The following is a 5,431-nucleotide window of genomic DNA, read 5'->3' as shown; positions in this document are numbered from 1 at the left end:
TCCATTGGGAAATGTAGAGACTTTCTACAAGCAACAAAGATCAAGAAATATCAGCTCAACACCTAGGACTACCAGCTCAACCAGGTGTACGCATGGGAAGGCCCAAGGACAGGAGCATGGGAAGGCCCAAGGACAGGAGCATGGGAAGGCCCAAGGACAGGAGCATGGGAAGGCCCAAGGACAGGAGCATGGGAAGGCCCAAGGACAGGAGCATGGGAAGGCCCAAGGACAGGAGCATGGGAAGGCCCAAGGACAGGAGCATGGGAAGGCCCAAGGACAGGAGCATGGGAAGGCCCAAGGACAGGAGCATGGGAAGGCCCAAGGACAGGAGCATGGGAAGGCCCAAGGACAGGAGCATGGGAAGGCCCAAGGACAGGAGCATGGGAAGGCCCAAGGACAGGAGCATGGGAAGGCCCAAGGACAGGAGCATGGGAAGGCCCAAGGACAGGAGCATGGGAAGGCCAAAGGACAGGAGCATGGGAAGGCATGGGATATGCTCTAATCTGGAGCCCTATTTAACCACCTCTCAAAACCTGAATATGAATATCTTTGCTGCAAATGTGAGATACGTCCATGCCTGTGTAACGGATGTGAAATGGCTAGCTAGTTAGCGGTGGTGCGCGCTAATAGCATTTCAATCCGTTACGTCACTCGCTTTGAGACCTTGAAGTAGTGATTCCCCTTGCTCTGCGATGGGTAACGATGCTTCGTGGGTGACTGTTGTTGATGTGTGCAGAGGGTCCCTGGTTCGCGCCCTGGTCGGGGCGAGGGGACGGACTAAAGTTAAACTGTTACACATGTACATTTTACCGAAATGACACAAACCTAAAACACACCAAGGCAACTATCCAGGCAGACCAGTGGTTGCAGGAATAGGCTCAATACTAGAGCTGTTGTCGATCTTTGTAGACTCTTTTATTAAATCTCATGTGCAAGCATTGCCATCCTATGTAAAAGACTCTATAGACTTCATCAACAAGATCTCCCCAATAACGGGTTTAACATTGGAAAAAGAGCTGTCATATTTTACGGCACTACTCAACGACATTGACCCCAATCTCAAATTCACTATTGAACGTGACACTCAACGTGTTCATTGCCTCGATATGTGGATTGAGAAATCAAATGGAACCCTGTTTACAACTCTGTATAGAAAAGAAACGGACAGAAGTACTCTAATACAGGGGGACAGCTTCCACCCTGGGCCATTAAAAAGAGGACTTCCAAGAAGCCAGTTTTTCAGACTGTGTCGTATATGTCACTCCACAGAGGACTATCTAGAAAAAGCAGCAGAGATACGCATTAGGTTTCTAAGAAGAGGCTATTCGCCACAATGTGTGGATGAAGCTCATAATTTGGCATTGGAAAAAACACGAGATGAACTGCTACAACAAAGACCCGCTAAAGCTACAGAACAGTCTGTAAATGTTCACAACCACATATACTTTGAACTCGCGAAAAGTGTGAGACGCTGTCAAGAAACACTGGCATCTTTTATCATCGGACCCAGCTTTGCCGGCTGAATTTAAAAATCCACCACTTATTGTATATAGGAGAGGTCGCAATTTACGTGATAAATTGGTTCATGCCAACTGCCAACCACAAAAGAAAATCAGCCAGGCTCTTTTACGCCCTCTTCCAAATGGTAGCTATAAATGCAGAGGTTGCGCACAGTGCAACAATATGAAGTGTGAATATTTCTGCCACCCACATACAGGAAAACGGTTCCTAATAAATGACATTATTAGGTGCTCCACCACCCATGTTATTTACATTATTAAATGTCCATGTGGGCTGTGCTATGTAGGTAAACACCACCCATGTTATTTACATTATTAAATGTCCATGTGGGCTGTGCTATGTAGGTAAAACCTCTCGCTCTCTCAAACAGAGAATCGGAGAACATAAAAGTTCAATCAGGAGAAACGACAGGGATTATTCAGTCGCAGTACATTTTAATGCCCTGAAGCATGACATTTCTACCTTTTTAGATTTTGTGGCATTGAGAAAGTTAAGATATCAGACAGGGGAGGTGATATTAATAATACTCTGAGTAAAAGAGAATGTGTTGGATTTTCACCCTCCAGACATTATTTCCTAAAGGTCTTAATGATGAAATGCCGATGATGTTAAGATATCAGGGGGTTGGCTCGGGGGGCATGTCTCTGTCTGATGATGTTATGTTGTGAATTTGAACATGAATTACGCCCCTATTTCAGCTTACTCTGACGTTTTTCTTACGACGTAGCCAATGATTTATGAAAACTTGCTCGGTAGGTCGATGTCCTCATTGTGGTTCAATACGTCTTTACACACTTAATTCAAATAATTATGAAATGCATATTGTTATATTTGGTAGCACTTATTTGTTTTTCCTTCGCCTCCAACCACTTTCGATGCGTGGAACGGATGTGGGTTGGGCTAGGTCTACATGAGGGTGCAATTTTTTTTTTTAACTCACAAAAGCTCTGACGAAGGCCGTGAGGCCGATAGTAAAGCTTATTAAAGATCAGTGATACTTTCGAGAGCAGTGTGCGGTTTCCTTTTTCCCTCATCTTGTACCATCATCTTTGAAATGCAAGAGAAAGGCCACAATGTATTATTTCAGCCCAGGTGCAATTTAGATGTTGGCCACTAGATGGCAGCAGTGTATGTGTAAAGTTTTAGACAGATCCAATGAACCATTGCATTTCTGTTAAAATGTTTGTATCAAGTATCAAATGTGCCTAATTTGTTTATTAATAACTTTTCACGTTCACTCTCCTCAAACAATAGCATGGTATTATTTCACTGTAATAGCTACTGTAAATTGGACAGTGCAGTTAGATTAACAAGAATTTAAGCTTTCTGCCCATATCAGATATGTCTGTGTCCTGGGAAATGTTCTTGTTACTTACAACCTCATGCTAATCGCATTAGCCTACGTTAGCTCAACCGTCCCGTGGAAGGGACACCGATCCCGAAGAAGCAGTTTCTACCCCCCCAAGCCGTAAGACTGCTGAACAGTTAATCAAATGGCTACCTGGACTGTTTACATTGACCGCCTTATTTTATTCAAATGTATTCTTATTTTCTGCACTGACTCTCTTCCACAGGTTCGATGTACACTCACTGGACTCTAACCACACACTCACGCATACTACACTGACACACACACACACACACAGTTTTGTCTCACCTGGACTTCTGTTGTCACGGATCCCTCCGGATCTTTCATTACGCACACCTGTCCCCTATTCCCACGGATTGGTACTTTCATTATGCACACCTGTCCCCTATTCCCACGGATTGGTACTTTCATTACGCACACCTGTCCCCTATTCCCACGGATTGGTACTTTCATTACGCACACCTGTCCCCTATTCCCATTGATTAGTACTTGTATAAATGTGCCCTTTGCTTCGCCACTGGGCTGTCGATTATTGTTACAATGTCCGTTGGTGCGTGTGAGTACCTGTGCTGTGTGGATTGTGCAGATGATTACGCGTCTCGTCCCGTGTGGGTTAAACATTGTGCGCATGTGTTATTTATTCCAGGTACTCCTCAATTTTTTTGGTTTGGGTTTCAACCCTGTGTTTTTGTTTGTTTGGTCTTTGTCCCCCGTGGCTTTACACGGCACGCCGTCATTTGGGTACAATAAAAAAACAACTATTACACATTCCTGCACCTGTCTCCCGAATAATTCATACCAGCCTGACAACTGTTCAGTCGTGTGGTCAGGTGCCACAAAAAGGGACTTAGGAAAATTAAAATTGGCTCAGAACAGGGCAGCACAGCTGGCCCTTGGATGTACACAGAGAGCTAATATTAATAATATGCATGTCAATCTCTCCTGGCTCAAAGTGGAGGAGATATTGACTTCATCACTACTTGTTTTTGTAAGAGGTGTTGACAAGCTGAATGCTCTGAGGTGTCTGTTTTTAAACTACTAACACACAGCTCAGACACCCCGTGTATACCACACAAGACATGCCACCAGAGGTCTCTTCACAGTCCCCAAGTCCAGAACAGACTATGAGAGGCGCACAGTACTACCATGACTATGACTGTGTAGAGACACACACATCCTCACTTTGTATTGTAGAGAGGTAGTGGTGTAATAATGTTATATGATGTAGTGTTTTATGTGTCATGTAAGTGTCTCAATGTGTTTGGACCCCAGGAAGGTTCTAAAGACTGTTGACTTCTAGTGGAAGCCTTAGGAAGTGCAATATGACCCCATAGACACTGTATATTGGGTAGGCAAACCTACAAACCTCAGGTTTCCCACTTCCTGGTTGGATTTTTTCTCAGGTTTTTGCCTGCCATATGAGTTCTGTTATACTCACAGACATCATTCAAACAGTTTTAGAAACTCAGAGTGTTTTCTATCCAAATCTACTAATTATATGCATATTCAAGCTTTTATGGCTGAGTAGCAGGCAGTTTAATTTGGGCACACTTTTCATCCAAAATTCCCAATGCTGCCCCCTACCCTAGTGAAGTTAATAACACAGAGGACCGTTAATAACACAGAGGACCGTTAATAACACAGAGGACCGTTAATAACACAGAGGACCGTTAATAACACAGAGGACCGTTCATCACATTCCTCTCCTCTTCAATGTATTTTCCTCTCCCCTCTCACTCCTACCCCTCTTCTATCTCCCCTCTCACACCTCCTCTGTCTCCCCTCTCACACCTCCTCTGTTTCCCCTCTCACACCTCTGTCTCCCCTCTCACTCCTACACCTCCTCTGTCTCCCCTCTCACTCCTACACCTCCTCTGTCTCCCCTCTCGCTCCTACACCTCCTCTGTCTCCCCTCTCGCTCCTACACCTCCTCTGTCTCCCCTCTCGCTCCTACACCTCCTCTGTCTCCCCTCTCGCTCCTACACCTCCTCTGTCTCCCCTCTCGCTCCTACACCTCCTCTGTCTCCCCTCTCGCTCCTACACCTCCTCTGTCTCCCCTCTCGCTCCTACACCTCCTCTGTCTCCCCTCTCGCTCCTACACCTCCTCTGTCTCCCCTCTCGCTCCTACACCTCCTCTGTCTCCCCTCTCACTCCTACACCTCCTCTGTGTCCTCTCACTCCTACACCTCCTCTGTGTCCTCTCACTCCTACACCTCCTCTGTGTCCTCTCACTCCTACACCTCCTCTGTGTCCTCTCACTCCTACACCTCCTCTGTCTGCCCTCTCACTCCTACACCTCCTCTGTCTCCCCTCTCGCTCCTACGCCTCCTCGGTCTCCGCTCTCACTCCTATGGTTAAAAGGTTCCAGATAACATTAGTCATTCAAGAGATCACTAACTGGGTGTCTCAGATTATGGATCAGGTGGTACAGTATCTAAGCTTTTCAAATGAGGTTGATAGGGTCACCATCAACTGTGTGAGAGACAAAGATGACATCAGAGTGTTGACATCCATCTTCTAACTGGTAACCCATCTTTCCTC

This window comes from Salvelinus namaycush, chromosome 28, assembly GCF_016432855.1.
Source record: "Salvelinus namaycush isolate Seneca chromosome 28, SaNama_1.0, whole genome shotgun sequence".
In the NCBI taxonomy this organism is placed as follows: Eukaryota; Metazoa; Chordata; class Actinopteri; order Salmoniformes; family Salmonidae; genus Salvelinus; species Salvelinus namaycush.
Note: the sequence above shows the minus strand (reverse complement) of the source record.